Consider the following 19,713-nt stretch of genomic DNA (forward strand, 5'->3'; position numbering starts at 1 on the left):
AAATTTCCTGTATCTGACTGCTTTGTTTAATTTCCTTAAGTTTAGGATAAACCTGTAACTTCCCTGAGGTTTCTTTATTAAGAAGACCGGAGAGTAAAACCCCAGACCTTCTTGACATCTTGGGACCTGACGAATGACTTTTCTCCAGCAGGATATTCACTTCGCTTTCTAGAGCCTGTGCTTGACTTTGAGCTCTTGGAGACGGGGTGATGAAGAACTGATTTGGTGGGTGAGAGACAAATTCTATTCTGTATCCCTGAAGGATTATGTCCAATAGCCACTTGTTTTGAAACCTTGATTGCCATTCCTCGAAGAAGTGGGCTAACCTTCCGCCCACTGGAAGACTGGCGTCATTGTTTTGGAGGCTGTGTTGTAGAGGTGTATGAAGGATTACCTCTTGGTCTTTGGCTCTTATTCGGTATCCACCTCCTTTTCTGTCCTCTATTCTCTGACTCTGTTTTCCCTTGAGGACGAAAGGACTGATTGACTCGAAAATTCCTTCTTTTCGGGGGAAAATTCTTTTTCTTATCAGCCGTTCTCTCTAATGTTTCCTCCAGCTTGGATCCAAACAACATATTGCCTTCACAGGGTAACCCACATAGCTTTGATTTGGAAGAGGTGTCCCCTTGCCAGGTCTTCACCCAGACTCCTCTCCTGGCCGAGTTTACCAAGGCCGTTGTCCTTGCCGTAAGCCGGACTGAATCATCTGCTGCATCAGAAAGATAATTAGAAGCATGCATAATCTTAGGAAATAAATTCAATATCTCTTCCCTGGGAACCCCTGAAGCAATTTGTGACTGTACATCTGCCAACCACAGTTTTAGGGATCTAGCTACTGCTGTAGAAGCTATGGATGGTTTAAAGTTCAATGAAGCAGCTTCCCAAGCTCTTCTCAGGATATTATCGATCTTTTTATCAATCGGATCCCTCAGGCAACCAAAGTCCTCAAATTGAAGATCCGTCTTTCTGGAAACTTTAGACAAGGAGGGGTCCAGTTTTGGAGCAACCCCCCAGTACTTTTGATCTTCAGAACTATATGGATATCTTTTGGACAGAGATTTAGGCCAAAACGCTCTTTTCTCTGGGACATCCCACTCTCGTTGAATTAAATCTTTGAGAGTGCCATGTACCGGAATAAAGGAAGTCTGAGGGTCTGCTAAAGTCTCATACATCTGATCTAGTGGTGTTAATGATTTCTTCTCTGTAGTAATCCCCATTGCTTTATGCATGTGTTCTAACAACTCCTTCAAAAACTCAGTGGAAAAGGCAAATTTCTGCTCTTTAACACCTTTTTCCCCCGTCTGTTCCGATTCAGAAGATATTTCTTCAAACGAAGAGATCTCTAGTTCTCCTTCCGATTTATCTGATTCCTCAGCACCTTCCTCTAGTCTCCTCTTTTTAGCCTTTCCTTCCTTCTGGGGAGGAATCGGTACAGAAACAGGATTAGGTAACTTCACCGGTGGAGCACTAGTAGATGCTGTAGCCATCAGCTCAGTATCAGCCTCAAGAGTAGTATTAACAGGATCCTTACATCTCATTAACTCCATAGCAGAGGTTATCTCTGACTTAATCCATCCCCTTAAAGGAATACTTAAGTAAAAAAAAAAATGACATTTACTCACCTGGGGCATACCTCAGCACCCCGAAGCTGGATGGTGCCCTCGCAGCCCCGCTCCGATCGTCCTGTCCCCGCCGGCGGCTACTTCCGGTTCGGCGACAGCCGCCGACAGGCTGGGAACGCGGCTGATTTTCCGCGTTCCCAGCCGCTGCTATCACTCTCTATGCTGCTATAGCGTATATATATACCTCACCACTATATATATACGCTATAGCAGCATAGAGAGTGATAGCAGCGGCTGGGAACGCGGAAAATCAGCCGCGTTCCCAGCCTGTCGGCGGCTGTCGCCGAACCGGAAGTAGCCGCCGGCGGGGACAGGATGATCGGAGCGGGGCTGCGAGGGCACCATCCAGCTTCGGGGTGCTGAGGGATGCCCCAGGTGAGTAAATGTCATTTTTTTTTTTTTACTTAAGTATTCCTTTAAGTCTTTAAACATAGATGGAGATTCTTCCCTCACCACTTTTTCAGTACATGACTGGCATAGTAATTTATTTGAAGATGATGACAATTTCTCATGACATACTGCACACTTTTTTACCGACTTCTGAGTAGTTTTAGCTCCAGAAGATCCAGCTGATCTACTAGATCTAGCGGATGTGTCAGTTTTCACAGGGTTAGCAGGCTTATCTGGTCTGTCCCTCCTGTCAGACTTAGAATCTGATTTGGCTCCATAGTAATAGCTTCAGGCTGCAACAAAACACAGACAAAACCAGCCATCAGCCTGACAACCCTTCAACAATAACCAATATGCCTCATACACTTGTTATATGATCATACCAGAGAGGGAACGGAGCGACACTCCACAGAGCCCTGGGAGGAAGATCCAGTGGCAGCCTCCATAGTCAGTAACAGATTCTGACTATGAAATTCATTTAAATAGGTTTTCCAGTCGAAACAACTCCGCCCACAGCATTCCCTAATGCACATACCTTTAATTGCCCCAATCAACGGTCTCTGCAGCAGTTCAACCCGGACAGCCTCTGCTGATACCACGCTGCACACCACGCTGCACACCGCCGCTGGAGCGCACGCCGGGCCAGGACCTTCCTGCTTCCGGCTTCCTGTCACGTGAGGCGCCAGTCACGTGACCCACGGGCGGGACTTCCGCATACGCGCACTTCCGCATTCAGTCCGACGAGAGGGAGGCTATTGCGCGCAGCGTGTCCCCGCGCTGAAGCTACTAGTCAGCGCCTACCAAGGGGAACACACGAGCCGCGGCTCCTGCAGAAAGCATGAGTGGCCAGACCTCCCTCCACCTAGCATCCTGCGTGGACAGGAAAAACAACTGATGGGGTAAGGGCACATGATGTTATATACCTGTCTAATCCCTGACTAATCAATTATGTAAATCTTTTTAACTAGCTTCCTGTCCAGTGTGTGTGGAAGGAGACAAGTCTCAGGGTTGCTGTCCTGAGACGTTCTGGGAAAAATTGGATTTCTGGCGTTTGAGGCATTGGATTGGATTGGTTGATAAGAGTAGAGGAGTTAGAGGTGTTGGGTATAAAATTTGATAAAGAGTTGAGTGGAAAAGTTGAGGGGTTGTTTAAAAAGATTAAGAAAAAATTGGAGTTTTGGCGGTTGAGGCAACTTTCTTTCACGGGTAAGGTGTTGGTTATAAAATCTGTCATTTTTCCACTGATTTTGTACACATGTATTGTTTTACCACCAAGGGATGAGTGGGTTAGGCGGGTTAAGCGGATTATTTTATTTTTGTGGGGTTCAAAAATGGAGAGGTGTAGGAGAGATAAAATGGAAAAATCAGTTACGGCAGGTGGGTTAGGGTTACCAGATTTGTTTTTCTTTTTGGAGTTACATTATTGGGTGAATATTATGAGTTTTTTTGAGCTTAATAACAGGGTGTTTATGTGTAGATATTTTATGGGATGGCACTTTATAAGGTGGGGTTTATGTGTTAAGGATCTCATGAAACCGTAGCGTTAGTCACTCCACAATTTTATTTAAGGTTAAAAACATTTTATCATAAACACAATTTAGAGGTGTTGGGTGCACGGGTGAAAGATACGAAGAAGGATGCAAGGACTGGGGAAGAGTCTGTGCATGGATAGGGAACTGGCTAATAGACAGAAAACAAAGAGTTGTGGTCAATGGATCACTCCAAATGGGAGACTGTTAGCAGTGGGGTCCCACAATGGTCTGTACTGGGTCCAGTGCTCTTCAATTTATTTATTAATGACCTAGTAGATGCAGTAGTGAGCAATGTTGCTATTTTTGCAGATGATACAAAATTGTGCATAATCATTAACTCCCAGGAAGTTAGGGACATATTGCAACAGGATCTGGATAGGATGACTATATGGGCACACACATGGCAGATGAAATTCAATGTTGAAAAATGTAAAGTCATGCATTTTGGTCGTACCAATGGTCTAGCACCATACAAAATAAATGGGATACAGTTGGGGACATCAAACTTGGAGAAGGACTTAGGAGTACTCATCGACAACAAGTTAAATAATCATACTCAATGCCAAGCCGCTGCAGCTAAAGCTAAAACAAAATTTTGGGATGCATTAAAAGGGAAATAAAAAGTCGATAAACTAGCATAATATTGCCCCTGTTTAACTCTCTAGTAAGCTGTATAGTATCTGCCCGCCTCTGGGATGGAAATGGTCTATATGTTGGGGAGTCCTATCCGGGTTAGAGGTCCATCACTCCTCAGCTTCAATCATCCAGAAAAAGAACTAGTCCCGGCAGAACTCAACCCTCCAAAATGCATTACAACAGCATGACGTTTCGGGCAAAGGCCCTTTCTCAAATGCATTTGAGAAAGGGCCTTTGCCCGAAACGTCATGCTGTTGTAATGCTGATGTACAGCTGCCATTGATATGCAATAAAGCACCTAAATGCATTTTGGAGGGTTGAGTTCTGCCGGGACAATTTTTTTTTCTGGATAACTCTCTAGTATGGCCACATCTGGAATATGGAATTCAGTTCTGGGCACCACATTTCAGGAAAGATATTGCCATTTATTTAGGAAAGGGTTCTTTACAGTAAGAGTGATTAAGATGTGGAATGCATTGCCACAGGAAGTCGTTATGGCAAACTCTATGCCTGCATTTAAAGGGGGCTTAGATTTCCTTGCGTTGAAAGACATCCATGGCTACAAATACTAGGTAATGCCTAATGATGTTGATCCAGGGATTTTTATGCCATCTGGAGTCGGGGAGGACTTTTTTTCCCTTTTGGGGCTAATTGGACAATGCCTTGTAAGGGTTTTTCGCCTTCCTCTGGATCAGCAGGGATACGTGAGGGAGCAGGCTGGTGTTGTACTTTGTTCTCTGGTTGAACTCGATGGACATATGTCTTTTTTCAACCCAAGTAACTATGTAAGATAGTAGAATTAGTGAAGAATAAGGAAAGTGTGAATGAAATTCCATTATTGAAAGAGGAAGAAACGGTGGTGACCTGGAAGAATTTCTTGTTGCAAGGTGTGGAGAACAGATGGAAAGATGTTGTATGGATGTCACTCCCGGGATGCCTCCCAACAAGGAGTTTCCTAAAAACAAGAAATTTAATTAATTTGGACAGATGTCCGAGACCTGGATGTAATATGGTTGAGGATACTTACCACATTTTTTGGGATTGTGAGTTTGCGTGTAAGTTGCCATATTTTTTGGGATTGTGAGTTTGCGTGTAAGTTGCAACAGAAGTTGAGTCTTTTTTGTGCGGAGTTATTTGATGTAAGAGTGTTGTCTTTCCTGTTTGTGTTCACTGGGTTGATACCTGTAAAGAAAGAAAAAGAGAGTTTAGTATGGTTGTTTAGTGTTGTATTCAAGGCTGTGTTATGGGATATGAGAAACACATTGATTTTTAAGAAAGAGGTGGTGTCTATGGATAAGGCTGTGAGGACGGTGATTGCGCGTTTGTATTATTGTTACAAGTATGATTTTCATAAATTTGCGAAGAAGAAAGCAGATGCATGGTGGCAGACGTGGAAATGGAAGTATTTTGTGTAGTTTTTGTATATACTGTAGATTTTGTAAATTGGTGGTGGACTGTAAATATGTAAATATAATTCACATAAGAACAATAAATATAATACCGAGATGATGATTACAGAACGTACCTTAAAAAAAAGGTAAATAGAATGTTGTCATGAAGTCATGCATTTATTTTAGATCTGATTGGTGGAAAAAAAAAAAAATTTGCTTGGTCTTGGCATGGAGGGTATTCTGAGGGTTCTCCTTGCGGGGGCCCCCGATAAACGGGGAGAGGATGGCGGCCGTGTCGAGGAGGTGAGGGAGGCATGCCTAAATTGCGAAATTCATTAGTTTCATTGTGAAGACAGACTGGAGGAAGCAGGGTGTACCGAAGGGTTTCATCGATAAGGTACTGGTGGAGGGGTTGAAGATGACGAAGAACAAAATGTTTGCGATACAGGATTTTCCAGCACAAGGTGCTTGTGATTTAACAATGCATAATGAAGAGGATGTGATAAGGGTGTTGGCAGATTATAGAGAGAGCAGGGGGGAGTATGTTAAATGGCTGGAGTCGGTTACACCGCTGTTCAATGAAAAGGCGAGTCAACTCTATGTACACTTACAATCTGTTTGTGGAACCAGATGTGGTCAGGCTGTTTTTGATGAGATACTTTGAGAGTGTGAGTTATGCAGAGAAAATATACAACCACATCGGTGTATATAGAAGCAAAATGAAATTCAACGTGAAGTTTAAGAAGCAGGAGGGGAGCTGGCATGACGTGGTTCACCCACCCAGTCTTCTCCATTGCTGGCGAAAGAGGCTATGTCACCTATCCAGGGCAGCATCTCTACTGTCGGAGGGGTTATAGCTTTGGGCATGGTACTGGCAGTTGTGACAATGAAGAGAGGTGCAGGCATTGTAAAGAGCCAGTACACCCTGGCTCCAGCTGCAAGAGAGTAAAGGTGTTTGACTTCTGTGGTTGGGGGGGGGGGCATCTGGCTAAAGATTGTGAGAAACGTGGTAACACGAGCATCTACACATATGCTGCTGCTGGCTCCTATGGCAGGGGCAGGAGGTGGTCACTGGCTCCCCATGTGGAACCCCGGGATGCTGAGGCTGCTGCTGAGGCTCCCCTTACTGAGGTGGCTGGAGAGGGCACCAGTGCTGGTCAAACAGGCCCAACCGCTGCTGTGACCCCCCGTCCCCTCTGCATATGAGGTGACTGACTCCCAGATGCTGCAGGCTGAGATGCCAAAGCCGCAGCAAGTAAATAAAAGGAAGCATGCTGAGGATGAGTAGGATGACGTTACCCCAGCTGCTGATCAGGCTGTGGGAAGTGGGGGTGAAGAGGACGCTGTGCCTCCTACTGCAGAGTATCCCCCGCTGAACAGAATGCTGCCGCTCCTGCCTGTGGCCGTGAGCGGGGCAGGAGAAGCTGTTACATGTGTGCCCGATGCTACCCTGGGTCCTCCCTGCTGTGGAGGGAGTGAATGATGCTGCTGATTGTAACATTGTGCCTGAAATCCCCCCCCCCCCCCCCCGAGCGGCTCTCCGAAGCAGTGCCCGGCGCTCCAGCTGCTCGGGATTCCCCTGACGCCGGTGATGTCACTAGCTCAGCTTCTGCTGAGCGGGTCCCACAGCGTGATCCCGTGAGTGCTCTGAGGCTTCCCCGACCCCTGCCACCAGTACAGAGCCTCGTTGGTGGTCCCAGGAAGCCAAGCAGAAGTGCCTGAACTCAGCAGAGACTTGCAGCGGCCCGCTAAGGACGCTAACAGCCACAGATGCGCTGAGAGCAGTAGTGACAACAGCTGATGCCGGCTTAGCCAGCAAGAATACAAAGAATGCAGGCGGGGAAACAGCTGGGAAGTCAGTTGACCCGCCCGAGACTCCTAAGCCCGCCCCTTCTGAAAGTGGATACGACACAATCCCCTGTGCCTGCATGCTGGAAAAATACAAAGCCAGAGAGGAAAATTAATCCAGAGGCGCCAGGACCGAGCGCTGCTGGAGACTCTGGTCAGGAGAAATGGAATACAGCAGAGTCTAAAAAGCAAAAGGAAGAGGAATAGAAGGAGAAAGCAGGAGGCCCCCACTGTGGTGCTAAGGAAGAGTCCCAGGGCATCTAAGAAATACAGATGGCTGAGTGTAGGGTTCTTTTCACGTGGTGTCTTTTGGTGATGGTGCTGTCCCTGCTGTCTGTAAATGTGAGGGGGATAGGCTCATCATACCGCGGGGGTGCAGTGCTGCAGGACCTTGCACATTTTAGGGCTGATAGTTTTTGTCTGCAGGACATGCCATCAGGTCCCCTGCCTGCCAGAGTAGGAACGAGGGCATTGGCGTGCTTTTTAATAAAGTCAGCATTTAAGTTTTGTCGAATGCTGTTATCGTTCCTGGGAGTATGATGGTTGTGTTTTGTATTAAATTCCGCAGCATTCCGGATTCCGCCGGAAATTTTTAAAAAATCTCTCTCTCGCTTTTGAAAAACTGCAATTCCCTACAAGATGATGGATGGAGGAGGAGGAAGAAGAGAGGAAGAGGGAGAGACAGAGATTGATTTTGTGTTTTTCCGGAAAATTCCGCGGAAATAAAAAAATTTCCGCGGAATTCCGTTTGAGAGGTTTAGCAATTCCGTTTGACTGCCGGAATCGGAATTGACCCAATTTCGGCCGGAATCATGGAATTAACAATTCCGCGGAGTCCAGCGAGCATTCCTAGAGAAGGAGGAGTTCTCCCTTGAAGCGGTGTGCAATATTTTCTTGGCAAGGTTATATGTGGTGTATCTGGTGGATAAAGGAGGCGTTGGAGAGGAGAAGGCGCAAGAATTATGGAAACAAAAAGAATGGGGCTCACTACTCTAATATTCTTTTAATTGATAAAGAACAGATTTAATAAAAGCTGGTATGATTGAACAATAAAGGCTGGGCAATATTGCTGCCAACCTGATGGAGAGATCCACGTGAGGGCTTTTTAAGTGATTTTGATCTGAAAGGCAAAAAAAAAAAAAAAATCTGTTCTCATCAGTTTAATATCTGATACATCCCCTATCTGGGGACCATTGAATGGATTTTTGGAACAGGGAGATGGAAGAAGAGCTTGCTCTGTCCACTCCGCGCATCGACCTGGTATTGCAGTACCTCCAGGACCGGTGCACTACTCTCTCTTACTGGTGTCAAAAAACAGATCCAAACTACTCAAATACCCAGCTGACTAACAAAGTGAAGTGCGGTCAAGTGGAGAAATCAAGTGTCCCTCTGCAAAGTGAATTTCCCACTAGCAAGTGCTGTTTTGTCCCCCCTGCTGTGCGCTCTATGTTTGTGCTGCTACTGCTGGGTGCAGGATAGAGTTGAAATCCTCAATAAAAACATTGTTTCAAGTTGTGTCTGCTTTCTTTGTGCATCTGTGTCATTTATTAAGTAAGTCTGAATTTCGCCTGGCTATAAGAACTCGAGATCAGCCAAGAAAAGAAGGAAGGAAGAAAAAACAAAAAAAACAACAACTTTTTTTTAAATTTTACTTTGGATAAACTCTACTTGTGCTACGTAGTTGCGGCGTCCCAAAAAATCCATGACCGGACCACTTTTCTTCATGTTTGCACTTTGTCCCCTGCAAGAGAAGGAGCAGCAGCACCCCTCCCCTGGAGAGCTGCCAGCGGACTGGCAGGCAGAGCCCTGGCTGCAGCCCCTTATATAGCCTGGGCCCAGGGCATTGTGACATCATCGGTTGACTTCCTGTGAGTGACACTCAGCACCTGCTCAGGTGCCTGCATCAGTGCCAGGCTGTGAGAGTGTGTAGCAGGCTAGGATGGCATCTCCTGCATAGGCTTTCCACTTCCCGGCCTGTGTCTCCCTCTTGTGGCACACCCCGCACGTCCAGACAGAAAAGGCGTTTAAGGGAAAGGAGAATGAACGAAGATAAACGCACTGTGTTTTCAACAGCCACAGCAAGCCTGCCAGGCTACAGACTTTACTTCATCTGCCCTCCACACTCTCTCCTAGCGTGTTGCCGGAATGCAAGGAGCCGGAAGCCTACTTTACTTTTCTTTTCAGCGTGGAGGCACGGCAGCGGAGGGGTGATGGCTGTTCCAGCGGTGGGCGGGGCCATGCAAATGCAATCAGGCGGCAGCTGAGCCTGGCCCGTGCGTCTGCATTTAGCACAGGTGCGCCCATCCCGGTGGCCCGGCAGGCATGCAGAGGCAGTGGGAAGGGGGCCCCCCTGGCAACCGTTAGCCGGCTGTGCCGTGCGGCGCTGTCCTGTGCGCTGGTCGCCGCTGCTGCATTTAGAAGGTAATTTGCCTTAATTCGCACAGAGGGTGCTGTGTCGGCGGGCGCAGCTGCGGATAATAATTGGGTTATCGCTTCTCGGCCTTTTGGCTAAGATCAAATTGGTCTTTGCCAGAGGTGATCCCAGGTTCTCCTTGTGGGGACCTGGGGGTAACGAGAAGGGATGGCGTCCTCGAGTGGTGGCGGAGATGGTGGAGGAGAACCATTTGTGAGGAAGCTGAAAAATACCTTGCGATTCCTGGTAAAGCCAGATAAAATGAAGGAGATGGGAGCGAAGCAATTCGTGGATATGGTGCTGTGCCGAGTACTTAGAGTAGAGGAGAAAGGAGACGTGTTCGCGATCCAGGACTTCCCCAACAAGGGTATGTATGACGTGACCTTCTATAGTGAAGATGCTGCTTTAAAAATACTGTCGGATTTCCAGAAATGCCAGCATGAGTGTGTCAAGTTGTTCCAAAGAGTCTTTACGCTGTTCAGTGAAAAAGCGAGAACAATAACGGTACATCTGTATAATCCACATGTGGAGCCGGAGTTTGTGAGGGTTTGGCTGAGGAAATACTGTGAGGTGGTGGAGTCCCCTGAGAGAGTGATTAATCACAAGGGGTGGTATCGGAGCAAGCTCCGCTTCACTGTGAGATTTAAGAAGAGTGGTATGGACCTTGTGCACCCCCCTCCAGTGTTTTCTATCGCAGGGGAGAGGGGTTATATCACTTACCCTGGTCAGCCTATATACTGCAGGAAATGTGGTATGGTGGGACATATTGCAAATGACTGTGAGTTCACTGCGCAGTGCAGGAGGTGCAGGAAGCCTGCCCATTCTGGAGCTTGTGATGTACCCAAGGTCTGTGATCTGTGTGGCAAAGCTGGTCACCTGGCCAGAAGCTGTGAGAAGATGCAGGGCTGTAAGGTCTATTCCTATGCTGACATGGTGGGCTCTGGAGGGAGGCGCTGGGAGAGCAGGCCTACCGATAAGGAAGGTAACAGGGCTCAGGCTGCTCCCCAGTGTCCTCCTGTGAGTGAAGCCACGGCCAGTACTGAGGACCCGAAGCCGCAGCGGCCACGTAGGCAGAGCGGGGCTGGAGGAGGAGCTGGCTCTGTGCCAGCAGCCACAGGGGAGATGAGCGCGTGTGTCTCTGCAGCTAATGAGATGCACGCTGCTCACTCTCCCCCTGCTGATGTGTCCGGCGTGAGTGCCGAGAAATGTAACAATGTGCCTCCTCCTGAGGCTTCCTGTGTGGTCTCCCAGCAGCCCGAAGGCTCTGACAATAAAACTGTTCCCCCGGCTGAATGTACGCCGCCAGATGCGGGCGGCGGAGGAGGCGGGGGGCGTGGCCAAAACCCGGAGAGGAGCGCGGGAGAGCTGGCTGAGCCCTGTAGTCCCATGGACATGGATTGCTCCGTTGTGGGGGACGTGCAGGGCAAGGCTGGCTCAGCGCACTCGGCAGACGTGGAGGCGGCAGCAAGAAATAATAATCTTCTGCAGAGTGCAGTGTCGGGTCTGGAGGGGAATTCCTCCGTGGAGAAGGACCCAGATGTGTCAGATGCAACCTGTCTGGCTGCAGTTTCCAGCAGCGCAGACAGGGAAGAGAGCAGCAGCAGCAGCAGGAGTACAAAGGCTATGGGAGGTCACGTCATACAGGGGGAGGGGGAAGGCAGAAGACAACATCATGACGTCACCCACAGAGCTGAACAGCTGGAGTGGGGAGAGGAGCCCAACGGCTCTGGCTATTCAAAAGAATTTGGAGGGAAAGAAGATGTGTCCCACTGCTCTGAGTCGGAGAATGAAAGCCTCCTGACGGTTGGTTCCCCAGATAGCCTGGGGGAGGGACCGGATCCGAACAGAGCAGAGGGGGATGAGACAGATTCCCTGCCAGATGCTCAGCAGCTGGTGGAAGAGTATGGTGAGGAGTCTGAGGAGGACCCTTACCAATGTAAAAAGGCCAGGTTGGGAAGGTCCACTTCTGAAGAGGACCTGCAGATGGACACTGACTCTCCTGTGGCGTCCCCCTGTGGCTTAGGGGAGCCAGTGCGGCAGGTTGGTGCCCGGCCGGATATGGTCGCCGGGTGCCGATCAGTGGAGATGGAGGAGGAGGTGGATGGCTTTCAGAAGGAAAAAAATAGGAAAAAAAGTACGAAGACGAGAACCGGTGAAGGGGCCAGCAGGCCGGAGACTAGGTCACAGAAAAGAAAATAGAGATGGAGGGCACTGTTAGGTCTTTTTTCACTCTGTTGGTGATGGGTTTGTCCCTATTGTCGGTAAATGTGAGGGGTATCGGTTCCTCATATCGCCGGGCTGCCGTCTTGCAGGACTTACAGAAATTCAAAGTAGATATTTTTTGTCTGCAGGAGTGTGCCTTAGCGGCGGTGCCAGACTCTGGCGAGTGGACGCGGGGCACTGCCATCTGGTCTCCAGCTTGCCAGAGTAAGAACGAGGGGGTCGGTGTGTGTTTCAATAATGCCGGTATATCCGTGAAGGAGTGGGAGGTGGTTATACCGGGGAGGTTATTGAAGGTGGAGTTTGAGTATAGGAACTCCCGGTACCGTCTGTTCAATGGTTATGCTGCTGCTGACAAAAAAGAGAGGGAAAAAATTTTAGAGATCTTAAGGTTGTACCTTCCCGGCCGCATTAACACCATAGTGGCCGGTGACTTTAATTGTATCAGAACGGTTGAGGATAGAGTGGGGATAGCGGATTCTAAATTAGATGTGACTAGTGGGATCCTCAACCAGATTGTTAGGGATTATGCCCTGCAGGACGCAGCACTGGTGGCCGACAATGGGGACAAAGACTTTACTTATTACTCTGATAAGGGCACAAGCAAGTCACAGATTGATTATTTCTTTCTCTCTAGGTATATGGTGGTTGATTCTATCTCGTATCACCCTAACACATTTTCTGATCACGTTTGCATTTTGTGTTCCCTAGGAGAGCAGGCGAAAGTGTCGTTTGGGAGAGGCGTCTGGAAGCTGAATGTGAGTCTGTTGGATGAGCCGGATTGCAAGGAGAAGTTTCAAGTGGTATGTAAGAAGTGGGTATGGAAGCGGAAGTTTTTTGAGGATGTGTTAGAATGGTGGGACTGGTTTAAAAGGAAAGTGGCTGGGTTCTTTAAATGGTTTGCGCATGAAAGGTGTCGGGAGCGAAAGGAGGAAGAAGAGAAATGGTGTGTGAGAATTCAGTACTTGTTGAAGTTGAGAGAATGGGGACGAGAGGTGGAGAAGGAGTTAGAGGAGGCAAGAGAGCAGAAGAGAAAGTTGTTGGTGGAGAGGGGGAAAAGAGTGGTATTTTTGGCAAAAGTGAGAGAGTTAGAGGAAGGTGAGACATGTTCCCGGTTTTTTTTCAAACAAGCCTGTACGGGGAAAGATGTGTGGCAGTCGGTGATGTCTGGAGAGAAAGAGGTGGTGGGTGATGATGTGGTGAAGGAGGTGCGGAAGTTTTATGTTGATTTGTATGGTAAGGATCTGGGGGCGTCTGAGCGGGAGATGGAGGAGTATTGTGGTGTGATTGGAGTACGAGTGAGCTCGATTGATGCACAGCAATTAGAGGGAGCAATTTGCATGGAGGAGGTCTGGGCGACTGTAAGCACCATGCAGACTGGGAAGACCCCTGGAAAGGACGGTCTCCCAGTTGAATTTTATAAATGGGCCTGGCCGGGGATCGGAGATTGCGTGGTAGAGGTGATCCAGGAGATTTTTTCTTCTGGACGATTAGCGAACTTGATGAAGGAGGGGGTCATCACTTTGATCCACAAAAAAAAGGGACAAGCGCGAGATCAGGAACTGGCGGTCAATTTCGCTATTGGATGTCGACTATAAGTTGGCGGCGAAGTTGGTCGCTGGTAGATTGAGGAGTGTGATATCAGGTCTAGTCGGAGAGTGCCAAACATGTGCGGTGCCGGGTCGGCGAAGCTCAGATAACTTGGTGTTACTGAGGGACATGATTTATCATGCCAAAAATAACAACATGCCGATCATCGTCGAGGGGATAGATCTGGAGAAGGCGTTTGAAGAGAAAGGAGTGCGATACCCTGTCAAAGTGTTGGCGAGGATGGGCGTGCCGGGTGGACTATTGAAGGTCATCAAGAGTTTCTACCACGAAGCGTCGAGTCAGGTTCTGGTGAACGGACATCTGTCTGAGGCTTTTCCAGTTCTGTCTGGTGTCAGACAGGGGTGTCCGTTGTCGCCCTTGGCCTTCATCTGTGTGATGGAGCCTCTGTTGCTGCAGATACAAAAAGATAAGGTGGTGAGAGGGTTTGAGGTGCCTGGGAGTGGAGGAAGTCAGGTGAAGTGCTTGGCGTATATGGATGATGTGTCATTGATAGGGAGCTCGCAAGCGGATGTGGACAGAATGAATTTGCATGTAAAGATCTTTTGTAGTGTGACTGGGATGGCTGTGAACTGGGGGAAGACCCAGTTGGCGTCTCTGGGTAAGAATGTGCCGGTGATAGTGAGGGATGTGGAGGTGGGAGAGGAAGTGAAGGTGTTGGGAGTGGTGTTTGATGCGGCCTTGAAAGGAGAGAAGACGTTGGAAGGCGTGAAGGGAAGTGTGGAGAGAAAGTTGAATATGTGGAGGTTGCGAAAGTTGTCTTTTACAGGCAAGGTGTTGGTGGTGAAGGCAGTGATCCTGCCTTTACTGCTATATTTTTGTATGATTTTTCCCCCTGGCAAATGGTGGCTGCGAAAGGTGCAGAGGTTGTTGTTTGTGTTTTTCTGGGTTTCCAAAATGGAAAAGGTGGCACGGGTGACGGTACACAAGAGTGTGGTTCTAGGGGGTTGGGATTTCCCTGACATTGATGTTTTTCTTTCTAGACACTATTTGGTGAGCGTGCACAAGGTTCTGACAGTAGGAGGGAGGGCATCTGACATGGTGAGGTATTTAGGGGGTTGGTTGTGGGTAAGGTTAGGATGGATCCAGAAGGACATGAGGAAGCCAATGGCATTTAAAGCGGCTCCATTCTATCTGAAAATTAAAGAAATGTGTGATAAGCTTGGCATACAGGATGTGAAAAACTGTAACAAAGACTATTTAAAGAAGCATATAAAAGAGAAGGAAGTGGTAACATACATCAAAGGAAAATCGTGTGCTCAGTCAGAGGAGGTGTGGAAAAGGATGGAAATAAAAGGGCTAACAAATAGACAAAGAGATGTGGTGTGGCTGGCACTGTCGGGTGGTCTGCCTACAAGACTGTTCTGTAAAACGAGAGGGCTCTGTGGATCCGACAGGTGCCCCAGAGACAAGTGTGGAGGGGTGGAGGATGCTGATCATGTGTTTTGGGAGTGTGGGTTTGCAAAGGGGGTGTTTGGTAGACTGAGGGATTTTGTGAGGATGGTGACGGGTTGTGAAGGGCTCACTGCATGGAAGGTGATGGGCGGAGTGGCACTTGGTGACAAGGAAAGGGAAAGGAAGGCATGGTTGGTTTTTGGAGTATTAAAAGAGGTGTTGTGGGATGCCAGGAACATGGTGCTGTTTCAAAAGCTGGAATGGAGTGAAGAAGATGCGGTCAAATTGTTCCTGGCAAGACTGTATGTAACGTTCTTGTGGGATGCCAAAAGAGAAGGGGAAGGGAAGGCGGAGGAGAGGTGGTTGCAGGGAAAATGGAATCTGATGGTGTGAGATAATTTTATTAATTTTGAAATAAAAAAATATTTTTGCCGGATGATGATTTTAAGACCCGTACTGGTCAGATGGATGTCCAAGTGATGGCTGTAATGGTCAGATGGAAGTCCAAGTGATGGCTAAGTTTTTATGGTTTTTATTCTAAGGCAGCAAAAAAAAAAAAAAAAAAAAAAAAAAAAAAAAAAAAAAAAAATCGCTTCTCGGCCTTTCGGCTAAGACCAAGTGTAAAAGCTTGGTCGAGGTCGGAGGGCTTGGTTGGGGTCCCCTTTGCCGGGGGGGCCCCGAGCGTAGAGAGCGATGCATCACTGGAGGGGTGCGGAGAGTGATGCCCACAGGAGGACCTTACGCTTTCTGGTAAAGCCAGACTTCAGGAGGACAACTTCATTGGAAACCATTGTCGAAAGAGTACTGCTGACCACACTGCAACTGAAGGTAACCGACATCAAGATGCTGCAGGACTTTCAGAACCAAGGTATTTTTGATGTGACTTTTTTTCAAGAACCTACTCTGCTGAATGCATATGAACTAGTTAAAAAGAATGCTGCTGATCAGTTCCTGCTGAGAATGGAGGTAAAACCGTTGTCATTGATGAAAGATATCATGCTGACTGTACATATATATGTACAATCCAGACATAGATCTGTCGATTGTGAGATGGTTTTTGCTGAAATACTGTACCTCTGTGAGAGGGGGGACTGCCTTGCAGAATAAGTATGGTATCGATAACGGTAAATATAGATTCTTTGTTACCTTCAAGGAAGACCCGAATGGTAGTGGGGGAATCACAAGTCCCCCTGCTGTGTTTGCTTTTGGAGGAGAAAGGGGGTATTTGTTCTACCCTGGCATGCTCCTGTTTTGTAGGGACTGCTTCAAGTTTTGGCACACTAACGAGCACTGTACAATAGGGGTCTGTTGCAGGAGGTGTGGTAGTGCTGACCACCTAACTGCCAAATGCCCCTGCCCTAGAGTGTGTGATTTGTGTGAGAAGCCTGGGCACTGGGCTAAGGACTGCGGTGCTCCTAGAAAGCCGCAGTTTTCCACAGTGGATAGGTCATGGTTTGATCCTAAGGATTATCCTGCTTTGGAGGCAGCTGATAGAGCTGGGCGGTGGAAGCCGAGAGGTGCCGCATGGATGGACAATAAGGCTGCTGACAGTGCTCCCAGTATGACTTTTGCAGAGAGGAGGGAAGCACTATACAGCCTGTCAGGGCTGGAGTATTGTAATGCTGAAAAGGCTTTGATAGAGGATGAGGAAAACTAGCGGAAGAAAAGGAGGGAAGCACGGAGATTGGCCCATGAAGTTGCTGAAGGGGGTGGGGCCACGTTTGAACAGGCCAGTGGCGATGGGGTGAGAGAGTCTGCAGCTGAGCTGCAGAACATCACTGCTAGCCCTGGCGCTGAGTTGCCCCCTGAGACAGAGGCTGCAGCTGCAGGGAAGGAGATGTGTGTAATCCCTACTGGAGGAAAACAAGCTGCTGACGTGTCAGGGCTTCAAAACGGCTCTGATACAAATGTATCTAATTCTGCTGGCACTCTGCCCTGAGCTCCCGAGGCGGGGGGCGGGGCTAAAACGACACAAGCAGCTGATGGACTTGAGCTGCAGAATAAAGATACTGCTCTGCACAGAGTGTGGAGGAGGCTGGAAGCAGAAGCAGCAATGAGGCTGGGCAGCCTGAGGGTGCTCTAGCCGAGCTGCAAGGAGACAAGGACTGTGATGCGGCTGGGCTCGTTAGTCCCCCAGGACAGCATAGTTCATCTGAGCTGCCGGGGGTGGAGCCTAACCAGCGGAGCTCAGATACAGAGGAGGATTTTGCTCTCAGCCAGACTGCCATATTAGACATGGAGGAGCAGTTCTGGTCTGTGGAGGGGGAGGACGACAATGATGATGATGTGCGGAGTGAACTAATAAGTGAATGTGCAGAGGGGGACACTATGGACACAGATGGGAATGTGGCTGAGGAGGAGGATGATGATTATGTGACCCCCGCACAGAGAGGGGTGACAAGGTGCAACGCTGGGGAGGGGGAGGAGGAGTCATCCAGCAAGCGCACCAGGCTGGACCCCTATAACATCTCAGGGGTGAGCGCTGGGTCTCCTTCCTCTAGCATTGCGGACAGTGTGGCAGTGTCACAGGCAGCGAAGCCATTTCAGAGGCACCAGAGTCCCCCAGTCAGGGGTCTCTACCCCAGGAAGATGTAGAAAACTTTCAAAAAACCTGCCAATACCCCAAAAACAGAAAGAAAGGGAAAAAAGGAGGGAGAGGGGGTAGGAGGAAAAGGTGATTGTTTGGTTTTTTTCCTGCCTGGATATGTAATTGATAATGTATTGAGCGCACATTCATAACTGTTTAATATGTAAATGCCTATTAAAATCCTCTCATTGAACGTTAGAGGAATCGGTTCAGTGGGAAGGAGGCATGCAGTTCTTGACATATTACAATATTATACATTTGATGTATTATTTTTACAGGAATATGCGCTCAATAATGTGCCGCAGGATGTTGAGTGGCCTTATGGTTTTGCGGTGTGGTCCAGGGGACATAACAACAAGAATGAAGGTGTGGGAGTATTGATAAAAAATGCGAGTATTACAGTATGTAGTATGTTTCAGGTTGTACCTGGGAGACTGCTTGAGTGTAGACTAAAGTATGTGGATAAAGAAATTAGAGTGTTCTGTGTGTATGGACCGGCTGAGAAGAGTGAAAGAGTTAATTTAATAAAAGAGTTGGCTTTATACTTACCTGGGCGGATGGATACGATTGTGGTGGGTGACTTTAATTAGGATGGCGGATGATAGGGAGGGGGTGAGTGAGGCTAAGATTGATAGTTCGAGTAAATGTTTGAATGATTTGGTGAGTGACTTTAAGCTGAAAGATGCGTTTCTGGATGTAGCGAATGCGGATAGGTTTACGTTTTTCTCAGATAAAGGGACAGTTAAATCACGGATAGATTTTATTTTTGTTTCAGAGTTTTTGAATTTTCATGATTACAGACTTTTTCCGTTTTCATTTACAGATCATAAGGGCTTGTATGCAGAAATAGATGTGGATTCGAGTGTGGTGTTTGGTAGGGGCTTATGGAAGTTTAATGTATTGTTGTTGGAGGATGAGTTAGTATGGAAGGAATTTGAGCGGAGGTATAAATGGTGGCAGTCTCGCAGGTGCAACTTTGAGAGTGTGTTGTGGTGGGACTGGATGAAGTTGAGGTGTAAGGCGTATTTTAGGGGGTGTGGTTTGGTGATGGCACAAAAGGTGAGGTGGAGGAGGCAAATATGAGGTTGCAAACTTTATATTGGTTCAGGAATAGAGGATATGATGTGGAGGGAGACATCGCTGTGGCAAGACAGGAGAGAAATAAAGTACTGGAGGAGAGGGGTAAAAAAATCATCTACAAGGCAAAATTGAGAGAGCTTGAGAGGGTGAGAGGTGTACACGATATTTCTTTAAAAAAGTGATGAGCAAGAGAGAGTGTATTACTAGTGTGTTAGAGGAGGGGATGGAAGTGGGAGGAGATAGAGTTGTGGGTGTGGTGAAAGAGTTTTATGCAAATTTATATAAGGGTAGAGAGGTGGAGCCAATTCAGAGAATGGAGAAATACTTGGAGTCGTTTGATACAATTATGAGTGAGGGGGAAAAGATCGGGTTGGAAGCAGAGTTTGTGGAGAAAGAAGTGTATGAGGCAGTATGTGGAATGTCATTAAATAAAACACCTGGAAAGGACGGATTACCGAGAGAATTCTATATTAAGACTTGGCCTTTGATAAAAAAATGACTTTATGGAGTTGGTAAACTCTTGCTGCAGCGGTGTCTCCCTCTCACCATCTATGAGGGAGGGGGTGGTGACATTATTGTATAAAAAAGGGGATAGGAAAGATCTTAAGAATTGGAGACCAATAACACTCCTGAACGTTGACTATAAGATTATCGCAAAAATCATCGCAAATAGAATTAAATTGGTTGTCAGGAGTGTTATTGGTCAAGCGCAGACATGCGCAATTCCAGAGAGGAGGATTTCAGATAATCTAATCCTCCTCAGAGATATGATTTATTATGCTAAGATTAACAATGCGTGTTTGATTGCGGAGTCGATTGATCTGGAGAAAGCGTTTGATAGAGTGTCGCATGTGTTTTTGTTTGAGGTGTTGAAGCAAATGGGTTTTCCTGAGAGAATTATGAATGTGATAAAGTGTTTGTATAAGGATGTGGTGAGTCAGGTGATTGTGAATGGCAGGGTGAGTGAGAGTTTTGCTGTGAGAGCGGGTGT

General features: G+C 47.6%; 1 non-coding gene across 1 annotated transcript; it reads left to right on the forward strand.

Moving 5' to 3' along the window:
• The first annotated feature begins 8,516 nt into the window (after positions 1–8,516).
• On the forward strand, positions 8,517–8,713 carry LOC137505767 (U2 spliceosomal RNA). The gene has a single exon (XR_011020345.1). It is a non-coding gene; the product is annotated as a U2 spliceosomal RNA (small nuclear RNA).
• The last annotated feature ends 11,000 nt before the right edge of the window (positions 8,714–19,713 follow it).

The sequence above is a fragment of the Hyperolius riggenbachi genome, chromosome 4, assembly GCF_040937935.1.
Source record: "Hyperolius riggenbachi isolate aHypRig1 chromosome 4, aHypRig1.pri, whole genome shotgun sequence".
NCBI lineage: Eukaryota > Metazoa > Chordata > Amphibia > Anura > Hyperoliidae > Hyperolius > Hyperolius riggenbachi.